Source organism: Paroedura picta, chromosome 12 (genome assembly GCF_049243985.1).
Source record: "Paroedura picta isolate Pp20150507F chromosome 12, Ppicta_v3.0, whole genome shotgun sequence".
Lineage (NCBI taxonomy): Eukaryota > Metazoa > Chordata > Lepidosauria > Squamata > Gekkonidae > Paroedura > Paroedura picta.
Genome location: NC_135380.1, coordinates 41,324,397 through 41,346,498, shown reverse-complemented (window position 1 = coordinate 41,346,498; position 22,102 = coordinate 41,324,397). Strand labels below are relative to the sequence as shown.

The 22,102-nt window shown below is 45.0% G+C and overlaps 1 protein-coding gene across 2 annotated transcripts in view; it reads right to left on the bottom strand.

The window, feature by feature from the left end:
- Positions 1 to 22,102, bottom strand: part of EEIG1 (estrogen-induced osteoclastogenesis regulator 1) — a 74,807-nt gene that overhangs the window by 24,863 nt on the left and 27,842 nt on the right. The gene's annotated exons all lie outside the window — the stretch shown is intronic.

The window sequence follows — 22,102 nt, the reverse complement described above, 5'->3', positions numbered from 1 at the left end:
GACTGTCCTGGCTGTCCCATCCCTGATTAGCTGTCTGTCCAACAAATGGCCAATCAGGAGAGATGTCCCATCCCTGGTGGCATCTCCCTCCAACTTCTTCCATCTGGAAGAATTACCAGCCCGGTAAGTGGAAGCTGGGAGGGAGGGCGGAGGGCCTGGAACTGTGGGCCCAGTGAGGGTTGGGGGGAAGAGGGAGGGAGAGGGCAAGCCAGTCCCTGCCAGTACTCCCACTATTCCCAAGCAGTTCCAGCCACGGCCTTGCCAGGCCTTGGCTGGGCTGCCCGGAGGGGGGGGGGAGGAATGAGTCCCCACCAGCACTCCCCCATGCTCTCAAAAAGGTCCCCCAAGGCCTCCCCAGGTCTTGAAGGGCCTGCCCGGGTTGGGGGGAGAGCATCTGAGTCCCCACCAGCGCTCCCCTGACACCCCGAAAAGGCCAGTCCAGGCCTGGAGAGGCCTCAGCAGGCCTTTTTGGGCCGGGGAAGGAACGGGGTCTCCACCAGCGCTTTCTCCTGCCCTCCAAAAGCGGGTGGGTGGGGGCTAGGACCTGCTGTATTTTTAGATACAAAGGGCTTTTTTGCTAGTAAGATAAGTACAATGTTTTCTCTGTAATATACTACAAATCTTCATTGTAAACTGCCCTGAGCCACAATGGAGGGCGGTATATAAATGTAATAAAATAAATAAATAACTTTCTTACAGTCGAGAAACCCCTGAAATATTCTTCAGACTTTGAGAAATCCCAGAAGTAGTGAGATTGTGCAGAATTGGGAAGCATAGCTGTATACATGCCCCCCATGCCCCCTCCCCAGGCTCATCACTGGCCATTTTAGGAGGGATTAATGGCTTAACATGACCATATATGGTCATATCACGCAATGAATGTTAAACAAATGTTAAAAACATACACAAGATTAACTCCCACCTATTCAGGAAACCCGTCCATGACTATGAAGAAACCCCAGGGTTTCACGAAACCCTGATCTAATAACATCTATAAATCCAAATAACATCTAGATGATTTGTTCATAAAGCATCCTACAGGGAGCATGTCACTAAGTTGTCTGAATTAGCCAAAGAGGGCAAAAGTCCACATAAGCCATGCCAGTTGAATGTACAACCACCAACACACCATGATCTTGTGTTTCTGAATGCTAGCATTGTTTCGAACCCTTATGTCATACAGGGGAAAGCTGCTTCCATTGAAAGCCAAATGACAAGTGTCAGTGGGTCGGGCTATCCTGTAGCTGCCTATGCCATTTAAAAAATATCTGTAGGTCTTTACAAATGGCCATGAGGCTCCGATTCCGACCGCCTTTTTAAATGCAGAATCAGACTTCACAGAAATGTTGACGATAGGTTAGGCTGAAAGACAGTGGCATGCACAAAGTCACGCTCCTCTGTCCTCTGCTGAAAGGAAAACTGCACGCTAAAAGCATTTTGCCTGGCTTTCTGGGGATCCCAGGGTAAAAGAAGAAGAACAGCTGGTTTTATACCCCACTTTTCACTACCCAAAGGAGTCTCAACATGGCTTACAATCGCCTTCCCTACCTCTCCCCACAACAGGCACCCTGTAAGCTAGGTGGGGCTGAGAGAGCTCTGAAAAAACTGCTTTAAGAGAATAGCACTATCAGGACTGTGATGAGCCCAAGGTCTCTCAGCTGGCTTCAGGTAGAGGCCCTGGGAATCAAACCCAGTTCGGCAGATTAGAAGCCACCGCTCTTATCCACGACACCACGCTAGTTCCCCCCAATCTCACCCCAGCAGCTTTACCCATAAGGAAGCAAGACATAGAATCAAGTAAAGCTGAAGTCCCTTGGGAAGAGTGATGCATGAGCACACCTCTCACACATATTGCCTCTGGAAAGTCCATCTGGAAATGTATGTTGGAAAGGAAATGATTGGGGGGGGGGAGGGAAACAGAAGAAAATTATATTGGCCGCAGGATGTCTAATGAAGTGGCTAGCATGAGCAGGAGGGTGGGTTATAAGAGAGCAGGCTGACCATCTTGCCGCACTTAAGTAGGTCTAAGGCACTAATATAGGAATGGAGAAGAACTGGAAATGTTTGGGACACCTCAACGGAAGGCAGGAGAGGGCTTCAAAATCTATCAAGGATAAGGGTGAAGGATGAATGGAACACATCCCTTTTTTAGATGAATATACATAAGCAAGCATACGCAGGGGGTGCTGGGGGGCGGGGGGGGGGGGAGTTGAGATGTGCTATACAGATCCTGGAAGGCTAGCTTGAGCTATTATAATTGGACATTCCTCAACCCAGAGACAATTAAGTTCTTAAACTCCGACTCAGAGGGGATAAAAAGGGGAAATGCAAGGGTGAAATTATCTCGAGCAGGAATTATCTGTAGCCACTAGCTAACAATTTAAAGGAGCGAACAAAGTGGAAGAGAAGCTCCACCAGGGAGGCGGTTGTGCTGCAATGATTCAAAGCAGCTCTCCCCCATTCTAGGCACAGAGCAAGTGGCTGGAATCCACTCTGGCAGGGGGAAAAAAGCTCTAATCCCAACCTGCGAATGCCTGGCTTTCCGCACTTGAATATTCAGTTACTGCACTGAATTCTTAGGGAGATAAAGGAGGCCTTCCCATCTCACCAGCCACAAAAACAAACCCAAAGAAGTTTGCGGGCTTCTCAAAGCTGTAGTACAGGGGTAATCAAACTGCGGCCCTCCAGATGTCCATGGACTACAATTCCCAGGAGCCCCCTGCCAGCGTTCGCTGGCAGGGGGCTCCTGGGAATTGTAGTCCATGGACATCTGGAGGGCCGCAGTTTGACTACCCCTGCTGTAGTAGGTACATGGGGGCAAACTGCCTATTTCCATTTCTGCACTGGAGGCTTCTCACCAGGCCGCAGCCGGGAGCTTGAGCCAAGGCAGGTTGCCCCGCCTCTTCCTGCTTCTGCATGGAGCATTTGGCCTGGTGCACCTCGTCTGCCCCGGATCTGTGCCCTTGCAAAGGAGTTGGGACAGTGAAGTTCCCAGTGTGGAAACAGTCTTTGTCACACAACGATACCCTGATTTGTTAGAAGAAAATTCCCTGCTTGGTACCTTGAATAAGGTGACCAGATTGTCCCACTTTTGGAGGGACATCTGGGGACACCTGGCAAATTGTACTTACGTTGAAATTAAATATATATATATATATTACAATACTATTTATGCGTTCTATGAAAATTTTTGTCTCTCCATATAGACCAAATTTTAATCAACGAACCCACCATCCCTGTCAATGGTGTCCTGCTTTACCAATGTTAAGATCTGGTCACCTTAACCTTGAATGCAATTCTTAACAAGCCGCTTCTTGTTACAGAATATCCTCTTGATTTTGCCAAGAGCAGAAGCGAAGAGGGGAAGTGCTCTTTTTTGGTGCCTTTACAAGCCCGGTTGGCAGGGGACGGCTGGGCAGGGAGCTTCGTGTCATCTTGAAAGGGCAGCAGCACGCTTTCAAGTGGGAATTGGCTGGACTGCAGGTGATGCTTTCTAAGTGTTCTTGTTGCAATTTCTCCCCTTGCATCTCATTGTGAGCCAGCTTGAGTGGAACAACTAAATACCAAGGATTGCAGTGCCACGGATGCAGAGTAACACTCCCAAGCAGGGGTAGTCAAACTGCGGCCCTCCAGATGTCCATGGACTACAATTTCCAGGAGCCCCCTGCCAGCGAATGCTGGCAGGGGCTCCTGGGAATTGTAGTCCATGGACATCTGGAGGGCCGCAGTTTGACTACCCCTGCTCCCAAGGATTGAACATTAGCTGTTTTTGAGAGAATTGAGGGGATTCATACCGCAACCATAAGGTGTGGTATATTTTGTCATCTGTGTCCAGCCGTGACAGCCAGCATAGTGTAGTGGTGTAGCGTGGTGTAGAGTAGCAGCCTCTAATCTGGAGAACTGGGTCTGATTCCCCATTCCGCCACATGGAGCCAGCTGGGTGACTTTGGGCTAGTCACAGTATTCTCAGAGCTCTCTCAGCCCCACTTACCTCACAGAATGTCTGTTGTGGGGAGAGGAAGGGAAGGCAATTGAAAGCTGCTTTGAAGCGCCTTCAGGGAGTAAAAAGTGGGGTGCAAAAACCAGTTCTTTTTTAAAGGAGAAAATTACAGGGAGCATATTTTAAAACAAAAAGTATGTCTAATCCAAGTTTTCTCAACCAGGGTAGCATGAGAGTTCTTTCTTTATATATTGTTTAATTTGTTAAACATTTATTAGGTGATATATTTAGTCACGTTGACCCTCCCCCAGTGGCCAGTGATGGGCCTGGAGGGGGTGGGAAGGGGAGGGGCCCTGGGTGGGCGTGTCCACAGCTCTGCTTCCCAACCATATTCTGTATGATTGTGCCACTTCTGGGGTTTCTCAAAGCCTGAAGAATGTTTCAGGGGTTTCTGAATGGCAAAAAAGTTGAGAAAGGCTGGTCTAACCACTGAGTACACAATTAAAGAAAGAGAACACACAAGCCAATAAGGGACAAGGCCAAAAGACAGAGAGAAAGAACAACTGACAACATTGTTCAAACAAGTTTACAAAGGCAACTAGGTTTCAAGTTAAATTAGAAGCCAGAAATAAATGTATCCAACTGAAAAAATTTACTCTGTGCTCAAAGAACAAAAATGTCCAATGTCAGGTCATAAATTCTACCTTATGACTGAGGCTTACAAACGGCTGTTTGGTATAATTTCTTTATTCCTGGAAAAAAGTCTTACAATTTTGCCCAGTTTGTACCTTATGTTTAATTCATACACAGACACCCCAACCAAGAGAGCAAAGGTAAAATATACAAATTCTGGCATAAGCCAACAGATTTGTTCATGATATCTTGGCAAAGTACGACCACTGCAAATCAGAAAGTAAAATACAAAATCAGAGCATGCCAGGGAAAGAGAAAGAAGAAGAGTTGGTTCTCACATGCCGCTTTTCTCTACCTGAAAGAGGCTCAAAGTGGCTTACATTCACCTTCCCTTTCCTCTCCCCACAACAGACACCCTGTGAGGTGGGTGAGGCTGAGAGAGCCCTGATATCACTGCTTGGCCAGAACAGCTTTATCAGTGCCGTGGTGAACCTGAGGTCACCCTGCTGGCTGCATGTGGAGAAGCGCAGAATCGAACCCGGCATGCCAGATTAGAAGTCCGCACTCCTAACCACTACACCAAACTGGCTCTTGGATGTGCTTCCAAGGCACTGCCCAAAACTATGCTTTGATCACATCTGAACTGTGTTTTGGAAACTAGCCAGGGAAATCTGAAGGCTGCAAAGGCTGTGCAGGTGTAGCTGCAAGTGGGAGAAACAATGACAGCAAGAAGACTGGAAGTTGATCCATTAACAGTTCAAGCTTTGCAGGATGAAAAGTGGCAGGTTCTCAAGAAATGAACAGCAAGGCCAGTTACAAACGGCAGCTAAAAGGCTAGTTACAAAGTGCAGTTCCCAATAGATTTTAATTGTAAATCAGTGTGAATCCAAATAACAATTTAAAGATTGCCATGCCCTTTCAGGCTAGTGATATCAATAATATTAATGATAAGCACATTGCTGCCTGTGCTAGTTTGATTCTATTGTCTTATTTTGCAGAGACAGCATATACATTTTCTGTAAAACAGCTACTTTCCCATTCAAGTTCCTGAAACTGGAAGCAGATCCAGTTCCTAGAACAGCAATGCCTTCAATTTTACATCAAAAAAATACAGAAATAGATAAGGCCAAATGCTTAACGGCAGGCATGCAAACACCCTCCCGTCTCACACAAGGGCCTGATTTAGATTGAGCAATTGGAAGATGCTGCTTAGCTTTGCTTATTTGACATTCTCCAGGTCATTGTGCTTTAGCTATAGCTGTAAGGGCTTCCAGGGGGAGGTTGAGATACAAATCTGGGTCAAGCCCTTCAAGCAGGACTTAATCCCTTTATATGTCTGCGACAGATGGCTCCGCTTGGCATGCTGGCTCACAACTGGGTTTGCTGATGTCCCAACAGCAGCAAAGTAGGGCCACGCTACTTGTTCCTAATCAGACAGGTCAAGCCAACCTGTTTTAAGAAAAGAGGTCATTTCCCTGGTGAGTCCCTCCGTCCAGCTATAATCAAGCAGTTGTTTTTCCAGTTGGCTCAAGAGTGGTTGGTTGCCGTAAGGCTCAGAAGGAACAGGCTGCCTACACAGTCTTACCTAAGCTCGGCCTCTCTTGCCACAGTGGTGTTGGACACAGACCACACCCTGTTTTCATCCAACACAAAAAGGGTTGCCAGTTCTGGATTGGGAAATACCTGCAGGCTTTGGGGGTAGAGCGGGATTTGGGGCGGGGAGGGATGTCAGTGGGTACAATGCTATGGGATCCACCGTCCAAAGCAGCCGTTCTCTCCAGATGAACTCTATTGTCTGGAAATGAGCTGTAGAACTGGGGGATCTCCAAGTCCAATCAGGGAACTGGCACCCCTAAACACAAGGGCCTTCTGCACTATCACAATGCTATCTGCAAAGGCACAGCAGCAGTCATAGGAAGCCAAGCAGAGCAAGACATGCCCAGGCTCTTCATTGATGATAGCTTGGCTCCCTTGCTTATTTATTACATTTTATCCCACTTTTGTCTGAGGATCCAGGGTGGCTTGCAAAGTGGCATGAAAATGCAACAACAAATTATTCAAAAATGACAAAATTCCAAACAGCTTCTACTTCCACAACTGTCTATATAAGGGGTGGCCAAATTGTGGTTCTCTAGAGGTCCATGGACTACAATTTACAATGAATTCCTGCCAGTAGTCCATGGACCTCTGGAGGTCCACAGTTTGGAGAGTCCAGTTTGATCTGCACTCTCCGCCAATAGCACCACTTTTCTTTAGCCTCCCAATAACAGCCTCGCAAACCCTGCAAAAGGAGCAGCAGCAGACCAGAAATGAAGCCCTCAAGCAAACCATTCTTAAACATCAGACAAACTACTGGAAGGCTCTTGTCGAAACCATCACAGAACACATCAGTTTAAGGGAGAGTATCACAGAGACAACTGTCCAAGGACTGAAGTGGATGCACTTGAGTGTAAGGGGAGATGGATCATCCATTAGGCAGGGGTTTAATAGAAAATCAGCACCCTAAATGGGTCCAAAAGCAAAAAGAAACATGGGTTTTGTTTGCAGCTGCTAACACCAGACACCAGCCTGGCTGCTACATTTCATACTACCTGGAACTTCAGATTTTCAAGGGTAGCTGCATGAAGAGTGCATAAGCAGTAGCTCACCCTGGGGGTTTCAGCAGCAAGGGTCAGTACAGCTTGATGCTATTATCTCAGTCTTTAAGATACACTCAAAGAAAGCACCATTTGGAACTAATTGCTCTGAAGACAACTTTTGTTTTTTTTAAAAATCTGAAACTAACTTTTCCTTGTGGTCAGGATTAAGTAAATTGATGTGCTGTTGTGATGTATGGTTGAAGGTGCTTGCCACTGGGTAGGACACTACCCAGCAAGTTTTGACTAGACTTAACCAGTTTAGTTAGTACCTCTGACCTCCTTCTGCTCACCTGGTCCAGAAATTCCTGACCCTCTGGTCATGTCATTTTTTGTCACCGTGCTCCAGTCACTACAAGAACATCTTCCCAAGTGACACACACCCAGCCCTTTTCCAAGCAGTAAGAAAAAAGCAGTGACGGTTCAGAGAGCTTATTGATTAAGGGGCTTTTTCATGAGATTCTGCACAGTAATCATGGCCCAGCCACTGTGATGTTTTTGGCTGCTTTGAGACTACTTCTAACTGGAGTGAGTTACAAGCAGTGCCTTACTCTACCTAGCTGCTTTTCTGGTTCAAGGTGCTGGTTTTGAGCTACACAGCCAAGAACCTGTATAAATAAAATCCAGGCTGGAATTATGATCTTAATCTCCAAGGAAAAGGTGGCAAGCTTCAAGAGGAGGTAACCTTTACCTTGCTCTACGCAGGCCTGCCCTTAGCCCTGACCCGGAAACTACAACTGGTTCAAAATGCAGCAGCCAGGAGCCTCACAGCAACACCGTGGAGGTCTCATATCCGGCCTATTCTCCACCAGCTGCAATGGTTACCAGTTGAATTCCGGATCAGACTAAAGGTTCTGGTTATTACCTTCAAGGCCATATGCGGTCAGGGCCCAGTGTACCTGAGGGACCGCCTCCTCACCTATGCCCCCAAAAGAGCTCTGCGCTCTACTACCACCAACCAGCTAAGGATCCCTGGCCCTAAAGAAGTCTGTCTGGTCTCGACCAGGGCCAGAACATTCTCTGTTCTGGCCCCCACCTGGTGGAATGAGCTCCCAGAGGAGATCAGGGCCCTGACGGAGCTTAAACAGTTCCGCAGGGCCTGCAAAAAGGAGCTCCTCCACCAGGCATTTGGCTGAGACCAGACGTAATCAACAGCAACCAAAGGGCCCCTGCTCCCCACCCCCCCTCAGAATTCAATCAATAAACCACCCCCTCAGAATCCCATCAATAAGCCCTGGACCTGTTTGTAGTACTATATTGTTATACCGTTATATTGTGCTGTTATTTTGGTTACAAGTATTAGTTATCAGTTATACATGTTACAGACTGTTTTATGTATTGTTCTCTGTTATGATGTAAACCGCCCTGAGCCTCCTGGGAGGGCGGTATATAAGTATGATAAATAAATAATAAATAAATAAATAAATAAATAAATAAATAAACCTTTTCAGTGGCTGTCGTTCCCTACTTTTTTGGTGCCACTTTCAGCATCAGAACCAGATCTTTTAACTTCATTCCAAGGCCTTTGCGCCTCGGAGGGAAGTGGAAAGAGGAGGGGTGGTCAGGGTGGGGGACAGAAGGCAATCAGCTGGCTGCTGGAAGGACAGGCAAGCCCATTGGAGGAGGAGGTACTCAGGGGTGCGACAGCTGCTCTGAGTGGCACCATGAGACCATGCTCCTCCTCCAAGCCCTTACCAGAAATATTAAGTGGAACAGATTAGTGCTACTGAATGGACCCAAGACTTTACCAACTTATCTAGTGCCTCTCAATTTGATTAATTCCTTCGTGAACCTTTGGACATAAGTTTCCATTTGTGATATAAGACTTAAGATGCTTCTGGGTTCAAATCCAACTGTTGACTAGGAGATGATTTCTCTTTTCTACTATTTGTTGTCAATCAAACAGGTTTTAGGGGGTTGGTCTGGGTTTTTGCTTCTGTTACTTCAATAAACTGCTGTTATGGCTTTTTAAATTGCTGTTGCATGCTTTTATGGTAGTTTCAGATACTAATGTTTTAGGATATATATTAAGATTTGATGGGTTGGCAAGGCTGTTTCTGAGTTGGATGTGCACCTGTTACAAATTTGTGGTTCACCCCAGACATTTGCAAAAAAAGCGTTTATTGATTTTAAAGATGTATACCTATCAGTTGATCTCCATGGCACTTCCAATTACAGGAAGCCCACAATTCTAATAGGTTAAAACTGTTCAAGAAACATGGCTGCATGTTGAACATGATTCTCTCTTGAAATGAAGAGAGATATTATGGCAGCTTACAGGTGTTGTCTTTATGGAGCGGCAATCTCATGAGGAAACTTTCTTTCAAGAAGCACAGATTAAAACTCTCTTTGAAGTGTGGGTTTTCTTATCTAGTAGCTTCCAGTTTTCATCTTGGCTGTTGAAGAGAGATACTGGGGTCACATGATCTTAAAGTGTTGGGCTAGTAGTTTGGTGCTCCTTCTGCTTTCCTTATAGGGCTGCAATGTGGTCAGGAGAGATACATTCTCATAAATCAAGCCTGTCCATAAATATTTATTAAAACTGAATTTTTGTATATAGTTTTACATGGATGTTTGCCACCTTGAACATCCCCTAGCTAGAAAAAGTGGATATAACATTACAATAAGATAAATGCAAGAACTAGATTATGGGGGGAAAGAGTTTATATGGCAGCACAGTGCACCGTGTGACTCTCCCATGAGCACAAGAACCTTTAAGGAAGTCTCCTCCCTGCAGGTGCAAGCAAGTTAAAGAAAGGGGAACATAAGCAGAGGAAATGGTAGAAAAAAACCACAGAGTTCATGGGAGAAAATGTCACTTACACAGCATGTGCTTTTCTATAATACTGCAAGATATCAACTTGTGAGTGATTTTTTTCTGGGGTTCAATTCTCACGGGGCTGCAGCTTCAGAGGAAAAACAAGGCTACAATATCTGGGACTGTGTATTTATTGATTTAATAAATGTAAGACTCAACAAAGCATGAGGCACAGAAGAAAGCAAGGTTACCGCAACCTATGGCATCAGCCATGGTCCTGACATGGGGTCATTTGATTTTCATATTTTTGCTTGCCCCCCATGCCCCACCCCACAGCTGATACATGAGCTATGAGGTTGCAGGATTTCTACAAGTGACACAAGACTAGCATTTGCACCAACCAAATGCTGACCTTACATGACAGCCTCACCCCTAAAGGCCAGCAAGCCTACTTTGAAGTTTTTTTTAATGTGCTGCTTTTCATGCTTTCATAACCACCACAGATGGCTGCACTTCACAAACTAGATGAAACCTAAAAAGGAACAGGCCACATCCTGTGAAGAACAGGCATAAGCCAGCCACAGGTTAAGGAAATGTTAGGGGTGGGGGAGAAGAAAGACATTGCAAATTGAGTTGCAGCTAGTGAGCATGACAGCTATTGTCATTTTTTTAACAGACACAATCTTTCTGTTTCGCAAAGTAGCCCCTATATTCTAGATGCAAAAATTCCTGGTGCTTCCTGGGTGGATTCAAATGACCAAGTGTTACCCAGAAAATCCTGGCAACTGTGTGAAGTGCAGTAACAAGATTCACAAGGACACAGCCACGGCATACCGATACAAATCTTCTCCTGGTCCAAAAGAGATAAAACTGGCCTTGATCAGAGCGCTCAGGGCCCTCCTGGGTTTTAAACAATTCCAGAAGGCCTGCAAGAAGGAGCTTTTCTGCCAGGCCTATGCTAGAGGACAGGAAAGAATATCACAAATCACCCTTTCTCAACTTTTTTACCTTTGAGAAGTCCCTCAAACAATCTTCAGGCTTCAAGAAACCCCAGAAACGGTGTGATCATACAGAATATAGTTGGGAAGCATAGCTGTACCCGCCCACCCGGGGGCCCTTCCCTTCCCACCCCCTGCAGGCATATCATTGGCCATTTTTTTTGGGGGGGGGGGAGGTTGACGTTACCATATATGGTCATATCACCCCATAAATGTTTCACAAATTAAAAAAATAATTAATTCCCACCCATTCGGAAAGCCCTTCCTGGGCCTTCAAAACAACCCAGGGCTTCATGAAACCCTGGTTGAGAAAGCCTGTCCTAGATGTTGGCATCCCTATTTGACAACCCATCTGCTCTGCCCCCCCCCCCACAAAATCCCAAGTTTTGGCCAACTCTCAGAAAGTTTCTAAGTACCAGGAGGAATTGGTCTTTTAATGTTAAAAGGTTTGAATGTTTAAATGTTTTAATTCTTAATTAATATGGCTGTTTCAACTTTGCTGTGAGCTTATAAAGGAAGGACAGGGTACACATAATTTTTAAATATTGTTATTATTATCATTATCAGTATAGCTACATGACTCTTCAGCCCATCAATAGTTAAACACCACAACACACCGCTCTTGATGGCCTAGTAGTTTAGCTTAGGAGATCACAGAATCATGGAATAATAGAGTTGGAAGGGACCTCATGGATCATCTAGTCCAACCCCCTGCACTATGCAGGACACTCACAACCCTATCATTCATCCACTGTAACCTGCCACCCCCTTAAGCCTTCACAGAATCAGCCTCTCTGTCAGATGGCTATCCAGCCTCTGTTTAAACATTTCCAAAGATGGAGAACCCACCACCTCCCGAGGAAGCTTGTCCCACTGAGAAACTGTTCTGTCAGGAACTTCTTCCGGATGTTGAGACGGAATTTCTTTTGAATTAATTGTATCCCATTGGTGATGGTCTATCCCTCTGGGGCAAGAGAGAACAACTCTGTTCTATCCTCGATATGGCACCCTTTTAAATACTTGAAGATAGTTATCAAATCCCCTCTCAGACGTCTGCTCTCCAGGCTAAACAGACCAAGCTCCCCCAACCTTTCTTAATATGTCTTAGTCTCCAAACCCATCACCATCTTTGTTGCCCTCCTCTGGACATGCTCCAGTTTGTCTACATCCCTCTTCAACTGGGGTTTCCAAAACTGAACACAGGACTCCAAGTGAGGCCGAACCAGAGCAGAGTAAAGCGGTACCATCACCTCCCATTATCTGGACACGATACTCCGTTTGATACAGCCCCAAATCCCATTTGCCTTTTTAGCCACCGAGTCACACTGTTGACTCATGTTCAATGTGTGGTCTACTAAGACTCCTAGATCCTTTTCACACTTGCTACTGCCAAGACAAGTCTCCTTCATCCTATATTGGTGTATTTGGTTTTTCCTACCTAAATGCAGAACTTTACATTTGGCCCTATTGAACTTCATTTTATTCAGTTTAGCCCACTTCTCGAGCCTATCAAGATCATCCTGTATCCTGATTCTGACCAAGTTGAGCAGTATGTGAACTTGGAGGTAGGTGCCTGGACACTTCTGGCAACTTGCAAATGCCTCTGGGACACAGAGGTGGCTTATTTCACACTGCATGAGCATGGTTTTGAGAAGGAAAAGATACTTTTGCGAATTTACATATATTTGCATGTTATTTTTCCAAAAAGCTACCCCAGGTGAACCACATGTCAACAAAGATGTAGCATTCCCTGGCACTAGAGACTAAGCATAGACCTTGTTGTGCAACAGGCCTTCCCAGGGAACAGAGCAGACAATAGCAGCTCATTAGACCGAGGATTATCGGGACTCTCACCCCATGACTGCCAACGCCTACCTTTGACCCAGTTGTTCTAGAGTTTGGTTTCTATCTAGTGTCAAAACAAAAATGGCTTAACGTTCATCAGACAAATTCTATGCAGCTTCATAAAATGGGCACTCCTCAGGCCATGTCTTGCCACTGAATTTCAGTATGGACCATTTAGCACACATGGCCACTGAACTCATATGGAACAGGGCAGACTGTCACTGTGACAACAGCTGGAACTAGACATGAATGAGAAGTGCTAGGGAAGAGAAAGGCCACAGTTCTGGCGTGGAGCACATGCTTTGCATGAAAGATGTTTGCATGAGACCTTGGAGACCTGCTGCAAGTCAGAGAATATTACTAGAACAAAGGGACCAGTGCTTTGACATAGTACAGGACATATTTTTATTTTTACAGTTAAGAAAAGTTGGACACTATAAAGCATTCCCTCTTCATTTTGTGGGAAGCAGCAGCTAATTTTCTCTCTCTTGTACCCCCTATGCATTGGGCTTTGGGTGTAAATCCATGCTGCCAAACTTAGTTTTGTCTGGAAAATTTCTAGGTTAATTTTTGATAAAATGCTGAAGACTGCTTACAAATGCAGACATGCTATCTCAAACAATAATACAAAACACAGCAAACAGAAGAAATAAACTCCCGAAAGCATCAAGTCCAGGAGAGCTTTCCACTTGATGTAATTTTGTAATGATGACCTTATTTTTAACTCTGGAGTACAGAATTCCACAGAATATGAGCAGCCATCAAAGAGGTTATAATAAAAGTGACTGCCAAATATACTTCTGAGAATATGGAGTCTCTCAACTAGGCATTTTTTTGGATGGTCTTGGAGTACTGTTGGCTACCTGTGGGCAGAGCCAGGCCTTAGGTAATTTTGGCCAAATTGAACAGTCCAGAAGGATTCCATGGCTGATGGTATAGAAAGCTTTTGGGCTGCCCAGGAGAACCAGCAAATGACCAAGGCCACAGCAGCTTGGAAGCCAAACTGTCATGTTATCTGCAAGTGTTGTTGCATTATCAAATTCAAGATTCTACATTTTATTTATTTATTAATTCCTTAGATTCTGAGCTCACCACTCTCTGGGTACAATATAACCTCCCTCCATAAAACATGATAAAACCCCATCCCATAACAATCAACAAAACAAAGATAAGAGAGGATAAGACAAGATTGGCGTTCCAATCCGCCCCCCCCCATCCTTGCAGCCATCCACCCTCCACAGTGGGGTACGCTGGATGTTATGGCGTAAACTGAAGAGGGTCTCCCATTGTTCCTGGCTCTGACCTCAACCAAAGACCTGGCGGAAAAGCTCCATTTGCAGGCCCTGCGGAGCTCTGTTAGGGACCTCAGTACTCCTGGGAGCTTATTCCACCAGGTCGGGGCCAGGACCAAAAAGGCCTTGGCCCAGGTCAAGGGGTGTTTCTTTGGAGCCAGGAACCTCCAACAGATTAGCACTCACAGAGCAAAAGTGTTCTGGGGGGGGGCATAAGGAGACAAGTGGTCCCTCAGATACTGTAAGTAGATGACACAGAAGCTTAAGATGCAAGTTGTGACAAACTCCAGCCCAGACCAAAGGCATTTTGCCATGGCCAGAAGCCTACGCCCCCAGCCATGACGCAAAAAATCATGCTGGAAAGTCATTTATTTGTGACTTCACTCTCGTCACCCAAGGGGTCAAGAAACAGCCACAGTGAATAGATGAACATTCAGCTGTTTCATCTTTTACACATGGTTTCTCTCCCAGAACACTGTAGTGATTCTCTAGATGAAAAGCAGTCCCTATGACAGACAAGGAATGGCTCAGACACAGATGATGTCAGCTTTGTTCATTTCAATCAATTGTTGATGCAAGTTTTCACAGAGAACGTTTATTGAAGGTCACCCACACATGGCTCCTACCCATGAAGTCAGACTCATGCTTTCCTTGCCCACACTGCTAGTCAACTGCTGCCCTACCTCAGGTTTCTAGCAACCTGATTCTGGGGTATAGCAGTGTCTGCAGACAAAACTAAAAGGCTGCAAGGAAACAGAGGGGAAATGCACCCTATTCCCCAATATTTCTCCAGCCATGATTCTCTAAATGCCCAAGAGCTTTAACAGGTTTATTTTCCCCCTTTTTACTGATACAGCTGTTCTCAATATTCCATGGTTTTTACTTATTTAGCCCTCATCAAGCTTTTTTCATTGTTCATTTATGAGGTCGTATTTTTCTGAAGTCCTGAGGCGTGACCCCAGTATATAGGGGCACCACCCTTGTCTGCAAGTGGTTAGGCTTATTTATTTGTTTATTAACATCATCTGGTGGAGGCTTGTTAACTTTAGGAAGTCAGAAGACCTGGATTTTTGTACCCTGCTTTCTTACTACCCGAAGGCAGGGTACAATAGCTTTCCTCTCCCCACAACAGACACTCTGTGAGATAGGTGAGGCTGAGAGAGCTTTAGGAAGTCAGAAGAGCTGGATTTTTGTACCCTGCTTTCTTACTACCCGAAGGCAGGGTACAATAGCTTTCCTCTCCCCACAACAGACACTCTGTGAGATAGGTGAGGCTGAGAGAGCTCTGTCAGAACTGTAATTGGCCCAAAGTCACCCAACTGGCTGCATGTGGATACTTTGTCTCTGGGTCCCTCTATTGTGTTGCTTCTGCTATCCACAGAAGCCAACCAATTTGCTAATGGAGCCAGTTAGCTACCAGGACGCAGAAACAATTAAGATACTGGGACAGCAACAAGCCTTCTTCATCAGTAGAAATAAAGACACATTGTCCATTTGAATGTGATTGTAAACAGACGATTGAGTCACTGGATAAGACCAAAACAAGCACAGAAGACTGGGGTGAGGGAGGGGGTGAAAGGCAACATGATCCTGTTTATAGCAGGAAGAAGCTAGGCACGCACACCATTGCTGCAAAATGAAAAGCAACCATTCTTGGATTGAGATAAACTGATTTTGTTGCAGGACTGGGTTAGCATGCCCACTACTTGCCCCTGGCCTACATTTCTGAACCTTGTTACTATTATGCTGTTTTATTGCAAATCAAAGTACAACCAGGTCTTCACATGAAGCAGTTACTCTTCAACTTTCAAAGTAACACAGCTCTGGGACGAGAGTTTGCAAGGCTCCGACAAGAGATTGAGTAGATGATGAGTTACAATCCAGTCGATGCAAACAGCGTTTCAAGGTACGAGCGAAACGCAACGTAAAGAAGAGCTGGAAGAGTTCAGCCCAAAGTCTCACTGCCACATCTACAGAAAGAACATGGATTGCTTTTGGTGAGAAGCCAGGATCATTCGCCAGGAAAAAATACTTACAAGAGTCCAAATAAATGCATGCTGCAGTCGATGGCAGACAAGCTGTGATCACAGCTGGATGGTAATGCTTTATTCCAGGGGTAGTCAAACTGCGGCCCTCCAGATGTCCGTGGACTACAATTCCCATGAGCCCCTGCCAGCATTTGCTGGCAGGGGCTCATGGGAATTGTAGTCCACGGACATCTGGAGGGCCACAGTTTGACTACCCCTGTTATAGACACATCTGGAGAGTTCTGCAACATAGCTAAGTACAGGCAGAGTTTTACAAATAAGCCCATGCAAGTTTGTAGCCCTGCTGCCTACATAGATCCGTGGGCTACAAGAAAAGAAGGGTTTTTTTTTTCAAAAGGATTCCATGCTTTCTCATCTGCAAACAGTTTTTACTGGCCTGAGCAAGCAAATAACTTTTAAGTGTACACTTCTAAGCTGGAGTAAAATATGGCAGCACAAATGTTAAGTTAGATGAGAGAGCACATTATGGCAGTAGTACATCTCTTCTCTGGCAAAGGGAGAGCCATCATGGTGTAGTGCAGGGGTAGTCAAACTGCGGCCCTCCAGATGTCCGTGGACTACAATTCCCATGAGACCCTGCCAGCTGGTCCGTAGACATCTGGAGGGCCGCAGTCTGACTACCCCTGGTGTAGTGGTTAAGACTGACGGCCGAACTGGGTTTGATACCCTGTTCTTCTACATGCTGCCAGCTGGGTGACCTTGGGCCAATCAGTTTCTATCAGAGTCCAACCTTGCATAGTGCCTGTTGTGGGGAGACGAAGGGAAGGTGATTGTAAACTGCTTTGAGACACCTGCAGGTAGTAAGAAGTGAAGTACAAAAATCCAGCTGTTCTGCAAATTTCTAGATGCATCCTAAGCTTGCCCGTTTTGACCTTTAAAACTCTCAACAGCTTAAGCCATCTCTTTTCCACATCAGAAGACTTCCTTCTTAGCTATAATCCTGTGTCTGGGACTCCAGGACTGACGAGAACAGCCTCCAGAAGTAACAACTGCTTAAAAATGCAGTAGTCTGCAATCAGCCACTAGAAGTCACATTACCCCAATATGTATTTATTTAATTTGTTCCCTGCCACTCCCAGGCTAGCTGGCTTGTGGTGGGTTATGGAATCGAAACCTCACAATAAAACCCAGTTAAAAGCCCTCCCTGACAATTCCCAGCAGCAAAATGAGAAGGAAGCCCTGTTCTGGAAAAGAGATGGGGTATCAAACCATCATTCAATGAGACCCCTAACTGAGCCTTGGGTGGGGAATGTTAATATGGAGTAAGCCTGATGGACTGCTTATGCCAGGGGTAGTCAAACTGCGGCCCTCCAGATGTCCATGGATTACAATTCCCAAGAACCAACTCTTCTTCTTTCTCTTTCCCTGGCATGCTCTGATTTTGTATTTTACTTTCTGATTTGCAGTGGTCGTAGTTTGCCAAGATATCATGAACAAATCTGTTGGCTCATGCTAGAACTTGTATATTTTACCTTTGCTCTCTTGGTTGGGGTGTCTGTGTCCAGGGGTAGTCAAACTGCGGCCCTCCAGATGTCCATGGACTACAATTCCCAGGAGCCCCTGCCAGCATTCGCTGGCAGGGGCTCATGGGAATCTTAGTCCATGGACATCTGGAGGGCCACAGTTTGACTACCCCTGGATTATGCCAAGGAGGAGGGGCCCACAAATCTTCTCTGCTCTGGCCTCAACCAAATGCCTGGTAGAATTACAGCTACAAGGCAAAAAGAAGCGTTCTCTCAGTGAAGCCCCCTCTTCAGCAGGAGACCCCAACCCACCCACTTTGCTGCCATGTTTAGCAGCATGGGGGAAGACATCTGGAAAAGCAAAATGCGGATAGCAATGAAAGATATCAGTTTTATTGGTAGCATTAAAAACAGAAAATAGGTTTTGAGATAGTTGCCGTTAACTTTTGGATTTTGCTTTCATTGTAAGCTGCCTTCTAAAATAGTTCTGACTTTGGAAGCTCAGGGCATGCAGAAAGTCCTTTTGTATAGCTGCATGCCCCACAAGCACAGCCAGTAAGACATTCATGCTGCTTACTTCTGTTGATATTCTGTGAGTAATGCAGGCAAATTGACTGTACATAATAACTCTGTTCTGGATTTGATATAGATACCACCCCCTTGCTTTGGAGTCACAGTCATAAATAGAAGTTAGAACAACATTCTAACAAAAATGTGTGGAAACAGCAAGAAAAATTATGTGATTATAGAATGGTAGGCAGTAATTAGTAAATATTCAAGGGGGAAAAACAGTCACAACAGGGTAAGACCTTTATTAGGGTTGACTAAAGCAACGAGCAAGCTTTTAGGCTCATGCAAACATATTATTGGGCTAGTGTTTACAGGGGGAGGGGGAATAAAAGGAAGTTGTAGGGCATAAGCACAAAGCATTAGCCTTGCAGAGTTTTCAGAATTGGTTTGTGTGCTTGTCTACCTGAGGATACGTTTAATGGTTCTGATCAGTCTATATCCTGGTCTATGAAAGTTCATGCTATAATCCTAGAGTTTAGTATGTCTTTAGGTCACAACCCAGAAGTCCAAACTGGATAGTCACAAGACTAGAACTAGGCTTTGAAGTGGAGCCATTCTGTGAAAATGTGCAATGGCCTAAAGCAGGGAGGTGGGGGATGTATGATCTTCCACCAAGTCTTTGGTTGGCCAATGAAGAACACCACCAACTAGAGACCTAGGGCCCCCCACCACCACCATCAAACTGTGCACAGTACAGACACAGAGAGACTCCAAAACCTGAAAATATTCCCAAAGAATTCAAAAACTGCAGTTATTGCAGCTAACAGCAGAATCTGTAAAGTTAAAATGTCCTTTAATGTTAGAAAGTTACAAGTTATATATATAAGTTCATGAATGCTGTGTATTGTACCACAAATTTGTATTGTACCTGTTTTCTACATTTTCATGGTAAACCGCCCTGAGCCACAAGGGAGGGCCGTATATAAGTATAACAATAAATAAATAAAACTATAAGAAAACTTCTATGTAGACTCATTCTGAAAGACTGGCATTTGTCTTTCTGCATTAAAAGACTTTACCCAAGAAGTGACAGGTACAAACTGGAACATCAAGAACAATTTAAAAAACCCAACTGAAGAAAATGCAGGGGGGGGGTACTCATTTTTTATGTTTTCTTGATGCGGCCCTTTCCCCCAGTTTTTGGAGCTACTGTTTATGCTGGTGGTTTTCAGCTGGGGGGTTGTAGCTTGCAGCCAAGTCACATCCTAGAATAAGGTGAGTCACACAAGTAGGGCCTAGAATCAAAATTATTTGCCATCACAATGAAATCCACATTCTACCAGTGTACCATGGAAGGCAGGTCCAGGAATAGCTGCTAGTTGTGAGGCAAGAAAAGCACAGTGTGGTATAGTTAAGACTGGTGGGCTTTAATCTGGAGAACCAGGTTTGATTCTCCCCATTCCTTCTCCATGTGAAGTCTGCTGGGTGACCTTGGGCCAGTCACAGTGCTATTACCATGATCTCAGCTCCACCAATCTCACAAAGGGGCTGTTACTGGGAGATTGTAAGCCGCTGTGACACTCCTTAAGGAAGAGTAAAGTGGGGTATAAAAACCAAATCCTGTTGTGCTTCATATCCATGGTCAGAGGAGAATGCTTCCAGATGGATAAGGGTTGCTCGGGAAGGTCATTGTTATCACAACTTGCTTTTGAACACTTGTAAACAGCAATTCTCATATTAAATGTGACATAGTTACACAATAATTTTTTGTGAACCAGAACTCCCTAAGGAGGAGATCAAGGCTCCGAGATCATTCTCTTATCCCTGAGCATTGTTCACAGTGAGTGCTGGAACATCCAGCTTCACCACTTTGTAAAAGCCTAGTACAAAACCCTGTTTGTTCACAGGCGGGTTGACACAATGGCTCTTCTTCAAAGTATTTTGCAGCCAGGCTGACAAGGTTCTACTACTGCTCACACCTTTTTAAAGACACTTCTGTCCCATGAAAAAGGCCTTGTGTAACTACTGCCATCTGCATTTTGTTTTTGAGGTGGGAAACAAGAAGACTTCAGTGGGTTTCTGTCAAACAAAATGAAGTTGGTGATTCTTTTCCAAGGAAAGAAAATTGAAAGAAACAAAAAACTAAGGTTCCTATTCTTATTCACAGTAATTTTCAGAACGAACGTGCAAACAAACTGGAACCTAAAAAGATTACACCCCAGCAGGAGTCTTTCCTACATTTAAATTCAGGGCCCTTAAAAGTTATATACCAAGCATGACTGTAGCCCAAGACAGGAAGTGCCAGCACAACCTGCATTATATAACAGGTGCTATAAAAATAGCCCTGATTATGAGAGGTCCACACCCCTACATATTTCAGCATACTCTGCCAAGAGCCTCTGCCAGGTACTACCCAAGTCCACAAAGAATCAACAAAGCCATTGCCTCCAGTTATCAACACCCTTTTACCCACCCATTATGCACCCCGCCCTTATGGCGAGGCATAGAAAAAGCCTCAGCAGCAATCTTTCAGCCCGAACACTGAAACAGTGAGATGGCAGTCTGATCACAGCAGCATTTCCAGATCACAAGAGAATTAAAATGAAGTGCGCTTGCTTGGAGTTCTGTTCCACCCTACATGGCTGACTGCTCTTCAGGGGTACATTGCGACACTGAGTTGCACCATTTGTGAGCATTCCTTCTTGCAGTTTCCTCTGAGCAAAAAAAAAAAAACACCACCCAAAAAGATACCCATGACATGACAAACAAACCTCAAGAATTCTCAACTCTTTGCATGTGGGGCAGAATTTTCCACTCCACACATATATATAATTGTCAGGACTGTTGTACTGCAGATCAATCAAGACAGGTGGGCTAAACGTGGGATGTGAAGCATGGACAAAACATGGCCCAGGCCTACATAACGAATCAGAATTGGAAACAAAATCTCCCAGAAGCAGAAATTCTCTGTCACCTGCCCTGAGTTACGTTTGAGGGGAAGATGTTTAAATGTGCTAGAAGATAGGCCAGGATTTGAAGAAATACTGGGATAGTTTTATATGGTAGGAGATTTACGCACCACCACTTCCTCTACACATATGCATTAGCTTATAGCCAAGCTGGAAACATGTTATCTTATTCACACATAACAGTAATTATAGTGACTGAGAAGGGCTTGCCACCTCACATGCATGCACACATCCTCCTTTTCTCCCTGCCAGCCATGGACCATGGCCCATCCTCTCTACACAGCTCCTTTTGACATACTTCCAGTGAAGTGAGTCCTGGTGTATGTAAGCTTCTGCCAAAATTAATCTTTGAAGGGCCACAGGACTTCTTCAAGTCACTTCTGCAACATGGGAGACAGAAGGAACAGGGTGGACACCATTGGCCCAGGACTGACAAGTGGGGGGCCCCCCCGCTTGTCAGCCCGAGGCCAAGGGCCCAATCGGGAGTCGCACGCATACAATGGGCTTTAAATCTAGTTAATGAATAAGCTGTCTATATGACTAGATTCAAATGGGTAGCCGTGTTGGTCTGAAGTAGCACAATAAAATCAGAGTCCAGTAGCACCATCAAAGATTTATTCAGGGTGTGAGCTTTCGAGAAGAGTGCTTGCACTCAAAAGCTCACACCCTGAATAAATCTTTGTTGGTCTTAAAGGTGCCACTGGACTCCGATTGCATTGTGTTAAATCTATGGCTACTAGCCATGGAGGCCAGGACTGGTACCTTTATATGATCAAAAAAATCTTTGTTTTCTACAGGCAAAAGAAGGGATGGTCACTGCTTTGCTTGTAAGTTGCTTCAAAGCATCTGGCTATCATTTGGCAGGAGAACCCCCATCAGGCCCCCTAATGCAACAAGGTAGGTTTTAGCAAAGACAAAGAAATAAGGTTGAATGTACACACTGTGGTGGGTCTCTCAAACTACTGGAGTAACCTTGTTCTTGCCTTAACATTACTGCATTTCAGCAAAAG